We start from the raw sequence: 11526 nt of genomic DNA, 5'->3' as shown, positions 1-11526 counted from the left end.
TCCTAATGTGCAAATCATGACAAGCATGTCATGTACAGCATGATTCACATTATATGGTCTCGGGGCGCTCGTGACCGTTTAAATGAATGGATACATAGGAAGACTGCTGTGATGACACATTTCTGTATGACGAACATAACTGACACATGGTAATACGAAAATCATGACATGCAAGTCATGTAGGACATGATTTACATACTACGCTTATAGTGGCCGTTTATATGAATGGATACATACCAAAATCATACACGCGTTTTTGGCAACGAGGTTGCCGATTTTCTGGCACAGCGTGCTGCATGTCTCGGACGAGACCGCTCGTTGCCGCTCCCATTTAGGGCAGTCCGGCAACAGCTTCGACGCGAGCTGCATGTCCTATGGACGGCACGGTGGCGCGAGGCAAACACGCGCACCGAACTGTATCGGTCGATACAAGACCTCCGCGAGATCCCACGGTATTTTCCGCCTCCGGCCTTACTGGTTACGCTCCTAACAGGACACGGGTGGTTTCCGCATATTTCTATCGTTTCAATCTGATGCGTGAGCCTAGATGTCCCTAAGGGTCTTACTGCCTCGACATGTCTCACGTTCTTCACGCATGTCCTTTTACGGCACCTTACACCGCCCGCATCGAGCCTCAGGATGCGTATTGTGCGGTTCTTTACGCTACCATTCTGCGTTGCCCCCCCCCCCCAACAGAGCGCTATTGATCGGCGCAGTGCGGGCGCTCAGCGACGCGATACCGCATGTCTCCTAGGTTCTGGGGATTCTTGCTCTACACCCGTACACTGCACAAGTATTGGAGTCTTGTGAGGTGGGGCTGGCAGAGGGGCTATTCCGGTGGGGCCCTCGGGTCTCGGCCAGCCTAGCCTCCCAACGCTCCATTCGCGCGTCTTTCAGCGGGCAAACCGGTAGGGCCATCCTTGTTGTTGTGCCCACTGTACCGCCAAGACCACTACCTATCAGGATGCCTGCACAGCTCCTTCTGCCCACCTGCTTCCCTGGCTCTTCCGGGGGTTCCACATCACTCGCCAGTTCCTGCCCCTCCTGCTGACTGAGAGCGCAAGCCCACCTGCCTCCCGTGTGCCCGGTTCTACCGCCTGCTCTGCAACAAGGCGCAAGGGCGCCGAAGTTCCCAAGACCTCTCCGGTGGAGTTCCCATTGGGTGACTCTCCGGTCTTTTTGTCGAGACATCCGTGGCCTCCGCTGGCGACCTGTTCTGTCGGACACCCTGGACGTTAATGACCGTGCCTAGAGTGCTACTCTGTGCCTCAGAAGTCGCCGACCACACACACTTTGCTGTGGTCCCTTTTCAGGCGATTGCGTTCCGTTCCCCTGTCACCTCTGTCTGCCTGTGATAGGCGGGCCATTTGGCCGCCTGTCTTCTGTGTTCTTTTTTTATTAATTTATTTTTTTTCCTTTTCATTTCATTGGGCACATTCCGCCCCTGCGTCTCGTCTCATTTTCATTTAAAAAATGCCCGGATTCTGTGCTCGTCGCCCCAACACCTTGGGACCCATAAGCGTTACCGTTGCCCATAATTTTCTTTTATCTAATTGGCTTTTCCTCTAAATTTGCACTTTGGGTCGGACAGTGTCGGACGGGGAGTTTGACTGGGCGGCACTTCTTTCAGCCAAGGAGCCGCACAGTGTCAGCCAAGCCGAAACGCCATGCAAAAGTACGGCAAAACAATAACACCGATAACAAGCTCGAGCTTGTTATCGGATGCCCGCTGTGTCGGCTCCTGCCTGAATCCTTCCCAGGTCAGTTTTATTGCATTTCTGTTGCTGTCCCTTTTAAGGAACGGGTCTCTAAAGGTCTCAGGACCCTCTAGATTGCGGTTTTGGCCAGGGCCACCCTCTTTTTTGCCGTTACACGGCATCTCAGCTGAGCCCTAAGCTGGTACCATGGCGGGTATGAGGCGGACCCACTACGGCCATGGCTGCTAGCAGAGGGATACACCAAGTCTCGCCCGCCGGGGCAACAACACCGGCCGTACCAGGCCCTTCGGAAACGCCCCGGTCTCAATTATCTGATGATGGTGACAGCTTCCTGGCGGGGCTCGCGGATCCGGAGGTACGTGGACCTTCGACTGATTCCGAGGGACCCACACCCACTACAGTTACGAGCACCGAGAGCCGGCACATACCCGCTACAGACAGCGGCCAAGAGGAAGAGGCTCAGTCGTGTGTGTCAGATGCAACCGCTGTCCTGGCCGGACTCAGGACGGACCCTGGTTCCCGAGCACAGGCCCGAGCCCACGAGCTGGAAGACGAACTGTCTCGGTTCTGCGCGGACGCGACAAGCCGCATCACGGTAAACGCACGAAACTTCATTCTTACACGGGTTTTCGAACTCGTCGGGCTGTGTTGAGCTGACGCGGCCTCGGAGCGTGGGGCAGCCACCGCATTGCAGGGCCAGCTCGTGGAGGCGCGACGCGCGATTGCGGCGCTACAGCGACGTGTCCTGGTGGCTGAGCAACCGGCGGTAGGAGACATTCTCACGGGCGTCCCTAGCTCTCTTCGACCCGACCACGCCAACCCGATGCATCCCGGTGGCCTATGGGTGGCTGGTTCTGGCGGTGGCCTCGCGGCCGCTGCTGGGCCGGCTGGCGTGCTCAGCTACGCTGCCGTCCTTGGCTCTGGAGCGCGGCCCGGCGCTCCGGGGGCCGCGCAACCGGTTCCACTCGGACCTGGCACCGCCGGCGGCCCTGGCATGGCTCTGCGACACGACCACGTGGCCTTCTTGACCCCGGTGGGAACGACAGAGGCGCCGGCGAGGGACGTCGTCAGGCTCCCCAAAACGAACATCGACCCCGCCGCCAAGGGCATCAACGACGTCACCCTACGGTATACCCGGTACGGTGTCACAGTTTTTTCCAACACACGTCAGTCACTGGTCAATATGCGCACCGCAATCGAGGAAAACACCGTCACACGTGCAGCGCTTACAGTACGCGTTCCCGAGAAGCGCAACCCTCATGTGCGCTTCTCCGGGGTCGACCCCGACATGGGCGCGGATGAATTCCTGCGACTCTTGAGGGATAGGAACCCGAACCTCCAATTAAACTTAGAAACGTGTAGGCTACGCGTTACGAAAGCGGGCGGGGACCATGGCGTACGTGGCCGAAGTGGACCCGGGTGCGTTCCGGCGAATTATGGAGTGCCCGCGATTATCCATCGGGTGGACGGTTGTACGAGCACGGGAGGACCTCCACGTAACGACCTGCACCTTCTGTGCGTCTTATGGTCACGGTCGCAGTACTTGCCCCTTATGGAATGAGCCAGCCAGAGCGACGTGCATGAAGTGTGCCGCAGAGGGGCACACAGGGCGCGACTGTCGCGCTAGAGAGGGTGAAGCAGCCGTCTGTTGTGTGGCGTGTCGCCGGGCGGGCATGGAGGCCGCCGGCCACCCAGCGGGACACCCTCAGTGCCCTCTATTGATGGACAAGGTGGCTCGGCTTCGTGCCAGAACCAATTATGGCGGCTCATAATGGCGCGGCCGTCACAAGGGGGGGAAATTCACGGGGAAACATTCACCTAGCATTTGTTCAGGTCAACCTGGACCACGCTCGATTAGCGACCGGAGCCTTGTGCGACCGCATGCTCCACGACACGTTACACTTGGCGGCGGCCTCAGACCCGTACAGGCCTTCGCAACAGGTCCCACGCCTTCCTGTGGGCTTTGCGGTGATTTCAGTTCGGGAGGATCCGAGAGCTATCATAATCATCCGACAGCCACCATTTGACGTCTGTCCCATTTTAGTCACAAATCTGGTAGTCGCTGTCTACTGCCAGGCACGCGACTTTGATATCGTATTTGTCTCAGCGTATGCACCACCGCATACTTCGATGGAGCCTACTCTTAGAGCTATGGAAGAGGTACTCTCACGCTCTCGGTCTCCCAACGTAATCTTAGCGGGAGGCTTCAACGCGAAACATCTGGCTTGGGGACAACGCACGGGCGATGATAGAGGCGCGCGTCTGCTACAGTTTGCAACAGCACACGAGCTAATCGTGCTTAACGACCCTCAATCACAGCCTACGTATGAAACCAACTATGCGGCAAGTTGGATAGACGTCACACTTGCTGCTCCATCCGCAATCACGTCAGGTTATACTTGGGAAGTGCTCGATGATATCACGTACTCCGACCATCGCTACATAGTCGTACGCATCGGGAACACGGCAGCCCGCCCGCGCAAACGACTTACCCGTTTCGCGCAGGCTGAACTCATTCGTACGTTGGCGCAGGACTCCTGGTTTCACAGGGTGGTCGGTTCAGACCTTGGATCTCCGACCGTGCTTGATATGGTCTTGGAAGGTTTTTATAAAACCTACTCGTGTCATGTCAAACGGCACCTCAGACCTGTGAAGTTGTCAGCTCGAGGCAAATCTTGGTGGACTCCGTGGCTGGTTGAGGAAAAGAGGTACGTAAATGCTAGTCGAAGGCGGTTTCAGCGTTGCCGCAACGATGACCTCCGTGCGGGTTTCCGAGCTAATTACAACGCTGCCTTGGCGCGTTATCGCACGCACATACGACAGGCGAAGGAACAATTCGAGGCGGAGTGCAACTCGGCCTGTTCGCGCCACAGCGTTTTTTCGACACCCGTCCGAGAAGCGTTTGGTCGGACGCGTTGTTTGAAATTCCTACCATCTTTACAGAGAGAGGGTGGTACGTTTACTGAAACGCACTTCGGCAGCATTGCTCCTGCGCACGCAGATAGCGATAGACGACCCCACGAAGGACCTCCCTGAGCATGCCAACGTTCGAGCGATGGCGGCTTCGCCGTACACTACAGTCACACCAGACACCCCGTTTACCACGGGTGAGGTTCGACAGGTCATTGCCCGGATATCCCCTAGATCGGCTCCAGGGCCGGACGATATAACGCCCACAATCGTCAAGGGCCTGTTTGCAGTACAGCCGGAATTTGTGATGTTTCTCATGAACTCCGCAGTGAAACTCGGGTACTTTCCGCGGTCGTGGCGTCGGGGTCGAATCATCTTCATTCACAAGCCCAACCGACCTTCCGAGAAAACAACCTCCTACCGCCCAATCTGTGTAAATTCGGTGCTTGGAAAGGTACTCGAAAGACTGCTTAATGGCCGCCTGTACCACTTTTTTATGGAAGAATGTCCATATCCACAACAACCAGTTCGAATTTACGCATGCTGGAGGTGCGGTATTGGCTCTCCATACGTTGAAAACACGACTACTGCAATTAAAGGCCTCTAAAACGCCTGCTGTTCTTATGTCTCTAGACTTTCAAGGGGCATTTGACAGCGTTTGGCACCCGCAGGTTCTCCGCTTTTTTCGGGGGCGTAACGTTCCCGAAAATTTATACCACATGCTTCGGACGTTCCTTCAGGACCGCACTGTTGTCTTCAGGGCGCAGGCTGGTGAAATAGAGGCCCAGCCTTCTTTGGTTAGCCCCCAGGGATCGCCTCTATCACCCATGCTCTGGAATGATATTCTACACGACCTCCTCTGCCTGCCCATGCCTACCGGCGTCACAACGCAGGCGTATGCGGACGACACCCTCATTATGGTCCCCGGGCATTCTCGGCAACGTTTGGAAGAGCTTGGCTCGGACGTCCTTAACCGAGTCTTGGCTTGGGCGAAACAGGCCATAGTTACACTTAGCATGGAGAAGACGTACCGTGTGCTACTCTCCCACGGCTACGGAGGCGTCTGGAAAAGAAGCCACCCTACCATCCGCGCAACCAGAAACGACCGTGGACTCGCCTTCAAAGATTCACTCCGTATACTAGGCGTTATATTCAATCCCCGCCTATCGTTCTTTAAACACGCCGAATACCTGAAGCAAAAGGTGGAAGCGCTACTCGCCTCTCTTACCACACTCAGCCGCCTGCAAGTAGGACGCCTGCGACCGGAACAGAAGCTTAGGCTGTACAGGAGTGTCGTCGTTCCGGCAATCACGTACGCTTCACCGGTTTGGTGGGATGAGAACTGCCCTGACTGCCGGATGAAGTCGCGTGTGATTGCCCTCCAACGGTCAGTGTTGCTTCACCTGTCGGGTGCATTCAGGACAACGCGCACTGCTGCGCTTCAAGTCCTCAAGCGTGCCCCTCCGATTCTTCTCGAACTCGAACGCCTAAACACAGTTTCGGTTATTCACTCTTCGCAGAGTGATTCGTTATGGGGGTCTCCTCATACGCCCAGACGAGGTCATACAGCGAACAGATCTCTTTGACCACCATCCCGCGCATTTACTCTATATGCCTTTTCGCCGACTCACGGTGCGACAAGCAACACTACTGGCCCGCAATCGCGGATTGCATATTTACAGGGACGGTTCATATTCCGAGGGTACGGCAGGGGCAGCGTACGTGGCATTCGGGCCCGCAGACCGAATAGCAGCGGTGGGCCAACTTTCCCTGACTGGGACAACCAGCGCGTTTTGCGCCAAAACGACCGCCTTCACCGAGGCCCTACAGTGGCTCCAACGTCATCCCACTAGCCACAACGTATACGTATATACCGATTGCTTGTCAGTTCATCAGGCTGTCTCGACACGCACAAATTTGAAATCGCCTATAATGACCATTAAGCGAACGCTTCAAACTGCTCGCTCAACGTCATCTATTTCGTTCTACCACGTCCCCGCACACTCCGGCATCTTTGGAAATGAGGTGGCAGACTACATCGCCTCTCGTGCTGCCAGGCACGGGGAACCTAAGACCGTGCCTTGTTCAGCGCGCACTGCGCGACGTCGATTGCAGTCTGAACTCTATCGTAGATGGGCCGAAGAATGAGCTAGTGAAAATTCCGACACCGCATTATATAACTGGGTACCTGATTCACGGGAAATTCCCCAGTTTTTCCCTCCAAACAGACCGCTTGTTACATTACTCACAGCTCACGGCAGGTTTCACCCGTACTTTCACCCGTTTAATCTCCTTCCCGATGCCACATGCGTCTGCGGTACCCCCTGTCAATCGGTCACACATTACCTCATCGACTGCTCTCTCACCAACTCCCTCGCAGAACGACTTCAACCCCGTGCAACTCCGACTCATGACAACTTCCCGACTATTCTTAGTAGCCCCCGTAACCGCGCGCTACTGATCCGAATAGTTCGGATGGTCAGTGATGCCATACCGGATTTAAACAGATAGTCTGCCATCTCGATAATTTCCGGATTTAAACAGATAGTCTGCCATCTCGATTGATGGGGACGAACTGGAGGTTTCACCTCCAGTTCGTCCCCATCAGCAACTAATACATCACGAGGACCCGCGCTCACTAAACACCACAGTAACACGTCAGGTTAATACGCCAGCTTTCCTAGCGGATGCATCGGCTACGTCCTACAGTTGACCCCACACGGGCGAGGCTTTACACCTCGAGGACGGTAGTCATGCATTACGCTTCCTCTGCGAGCAAACAAACACTAGCATAACAAGCACTTCACACCAGAACTGTGACGCCGTCCTGGGTATCCGGGGCATTCTTTCGCAACAAGACTGCAGCGTCGGAAGCTTGACATGGGCATCGGCCGGGCTATCGGACCATCGGGGGCGCCTGCCACACCTTCCAGGAACCGGGCCAACCGGGCTCACCTGCCCCCGCCGTCTCCCAGGAAGACATCGGCCAAGGACTGCCTGTTTTACGCCCATGAACTCAAAATGCCTCTGTCGCAGTGCTCCTTTGTACACCCAGTTCATTCTTGCTCTCACCTTTTCACTCTCATTCTCTACTCTCATCTCTCTTCTTGTCAAAGCCTTTGACCACTCCTTCTTTCCACTTCTCACTCTGTTCTGTCCTTTCTGTATTTCATTTTTTTTTCATTTTCATTTCCATCATTATGTCACTTTCATATGGGGCCTGTCCCCACTGTGTTTTGTCTCATTCCTTTACATTAAACATCCGGCTTGGTTTCTGTGCTCGTCGTCCCAACGCACTTAGGGACCACACGCGTTACCGTTTGCCCCACTTTTATATTTTCAATTGGGTTTTCCACAAAATTGAGCGCTTTCGGTATCATTTAAAACCCCTATTCATTTATTTTTAATTGGCTTTATACCTGGTATGCTTTTGCAGGAACAGGTTTCCCACAACTTTATTTTTGGTTTTAATTTCATAAGAGGTTAGAATGAAGTTTGAATTGGGGCGGCACTTCTTTCAGCCAAGCAGCCGCACAGTGTCAGCCAAGCCGAAACGCCAAGCAAAAGTACGGCAAAAGGTCAGTAAATTTGAGTTTCTCACCCGACATTTTAGCTTGCCTTTGTTATTAAACGTTCAGGGACCCATCAGTGCGCCTTTTTTCCGCCTTAAAACCGATAATTTTTGATAATTCGAGGCCTTTTGTCGTGCTAGGCTTAGCAGCCATGACTAGCCTGCACCGCTGACGAGATGAGCACTCCCAGCTCAACCAACGTTCCCCGGCTGGGTCGGCTTCCCCCTACTTGAATGACGTTTCCGGCGCATCTTTCGCCGCTTTTTCGCCGGCTGGAAATGATCTAAACGCAGAAATCGTTGACCAAAACAGTAGTGAGGGACTTAACCTTTCCACAAGGCATGACCACTCTACGGCCCAAACAGCACATAGGCACATACCCGCTACGCATCCCGATGACGAGGACGCAATTTCGTCTGTTTCACAGACGACTGCCGTTTCCTGTGCGCTAAAATCGGACGTAGGAACGCGAGTGCAGGCGCGGGCTTGTGAGATAGAGGAGGAACTCAGCCGCTACTGCGTCGAAACCGCCAACCGCATCCCTGTCAACGCCCGCCATTTTATTATGGCTCGCGTGTTCGAGCTTGTCAAGCTATGTTCTGACTTGCGCGCTGATGCCGCTTCGGAGCGCGGGGCCGTTACGGCGTTGCAGGGGCTACTTACCGAGACGAGGAGAGAGGTGGCCGACCTTCACAGGAGAGCGGTCCTGGCGGAGGCAAGGACGACGACTGCGGCACTCTCGGAGGCCTCCTTCCCACCTGCGGCCATGCCGTCATGCCAGCGACGACCTGGCTTTCCTGCCGAGCCTCCCGGGGCCCTCCTGCCGAGCTCTGCGCCATCGAACGCTACCATGACGTACGCGGCGGCGCTCCAGGCGGGTGCCGCTTCTACCGCACCGCCTCCCGGACCTACCGGCACCGCATCGGGCAACGCCCGACTCTTCACGAGTATGTGGCCTTCGTGACGCCGATCGCCCCTGCTGCGACGCCTGCCCAGGGCTCTCTGCGCCTCCTAAAGGCCAACATAGATCCGGCCGCCCACGACATACGAGACGTCACCTTGAGGCAGACCACCGTTCTTGCTCACACTCGAACCACACTTACCAACATGGGACAAGCTATAGCAGACAACGCCATCACCTGTGCCGCACTTTCGATGCGAATACCTGACAAGCGCAACCCGCACGTTCGCTTTTCGGGCGTCGACCCCGACATCTCTCGCGGATTACGTTCGTTGCCGAACGTAATCCGCACCTGCAGCTCGACACCGACAAATGCAAGGTCAGGGCATCGTTCAAGGAGCGATCCGGCACTTCGGCATTCGTTGCCGAAGTCGATCCCGAAGCGTTCGCACGCATCATGCGCCAGCCGCGAACATCTGTAGGTTGGACCTCGGTTCGTGTAACCGAGGATCTCCACGTCGCGACGTGCACCTTCTGTGCAACGTACGGTCACGGAAGGAGTTCGTGTCCGTTACGGAACGAACCTGCGCGTGCCGTGTGCACGCGCTGTGGCACAGAAGGCCACTTAGGCACATCGTGTACCGTTCGTCTGGGAGAGGCTGCGGTCTGTTGCGCGGAGTGCAGGCGTGCCGGCCTTCAGGCCGAAGGACACCCCACCAGTTTCCCCCAGTGCGACTTCGGGCAAGAACGAACTATGGCGGCGCGTAATCGTAGTTTGCCTGCCGTGAGGGGGGCTAACCGGGGGATTATTCGCGTTCATTCATTCAAGTTAATCTTGACAACGCGTATCTGTACTTCTGCATCGAGATACATTTGAAAAATGCATTTGTATCTCAGTAGTGAAATACATTTACGATGTATCGCCTGTATCGTGATACTATGCAGGACACGGGTATCTCCTTACATTGCTTTTTGCGTCGGACATGAGTTGAGGCGTCTTTCCAATGGGGGAATGGCGTTTTTTTTTCTTTTTTTGTGCGAAGACAAGCAAAGGCGCCCCGCCGGTCGCCGATAGATAGGGCGGCGATGGTTTCCTCTCAAGCACAGAATGATCCATGTGGTAAAGCGCGCGACGCCGCAGACGGCAGAATCGCGGGGGCAGTGTTGTCAGCCTCTGCCGACGAAAGTCGCTGTCTCTCAAGGTCAGTGCAGCACGCTTAATTTTTTACAGCGAAAGCTGTTATGAGATCATTTCACCGGCCGTTTTTGGCGCCGTAGTTGTCCGCCGCCGCCGACGCCGTCGGTGTCCGTAACCAGTATCGATCGAAATAAGAAAGAAAAACGAAATAAGAAAAAAATTCCAGGATGGAACGAGGTTCGAACCTGGGCCCTCTGCGTCGGAGCCCAGTATTCAACCTCTGAGCCATGCCGGTGCTTGAAACTGCTTTGCAAAAAGGTCCTATACAGGCTTCATGTCGGGAAGGAACCACATTAGCATATGCAATATAGCGTGGTAGAAGAGTAAAATAAGCACTAAGCGTCGCACAACGCGAATTCTGTAACCAGGCGTCACACAATGCGAATTGTGCAACGAGTAGGTTGTGAAATGCTTCCAACCCATTACAAAGATCTCTGCCATAATTCTTCGTCGTCATCAGGCACAGCATCAACAAAGTGCGCATAATGCCTTACATGCGTTTAGCAGGTACCACGGATCTCCGTAAAATGACGAAAAATGGTACAGTGCCTGCTGCCCTACTTCTCAAAAATTAGAATGATTTAGAGCGTAGTGGGTTCCACGCAAGTGCACTTGTATTGGTTGCCAAGGAAGCCTATAAGCGCAGATCCATTTTCTCTGGGTCTCAGTAAAATTACAATGCTTTATAGCGTAGTGGGTTCCTCGCAAATGCACCTGGATTGGTTGCCAAGGAAGCCCATGAGCGCATGATCCATTTCCTCGGGGTCTCAGTAAAGTTCTTCGACACCCCCTCTCTCTCCCACGTCAACGTATGTTATACAGCATGACGGGAGAGGGAAATAGAGAGCGGGCGTCACCCAATGCAAATTACATAACTGGTGGGCCGTTTAAAGCTTCCAACCCATTACAAAGGGCTGAGCCATAATTCTTCATCGTCATCAGTCGTCGCGTCAACAAAGTGCACATAATGCCTTACAGACGTGTAGCGGGTGCCTCGCTTCTCCGCAGAATGACGAATAATGGTTTGTAGGTGCTTCCCAACTTCACAAAAATTGTGATTTATGGCGTAGTGGGTACCTTTCTAGTTTACTTGTATTGTAGCCCCAAGAGAGCTTACAACGGGCTCTAGAAACGGCGCTCATCCAGCTTTCGCTGTGACTGTGCTGCGGTTTCAGCGCAGGCCTGGCGTTTTTTTTTTTTCGGGTGGCAAGCCATTACTTCGCGACC

This window comes from Rhipicephalus sanguineus, chromosome 3 (genome assembly GCF_013339695.2).
Source record: "Rhipicephalus sanguineus isolate Rsan-2018 chromosome 3, BIME_Rsan_1.4, whole genome shotgun sequence".
Taxonomy (NCBI): domain Eukaryota; kingdom Metazoa; phylum Arthropoda; class Arachnida; order Ixodida; family Ixodidae; genus Rhipicephalus; species Rhipicephalus sanguineus.
The sequence above is the reverse complement of the archived record's forward strand: the minus strand, read 5'-3'. Positions refer to the sequence as shown.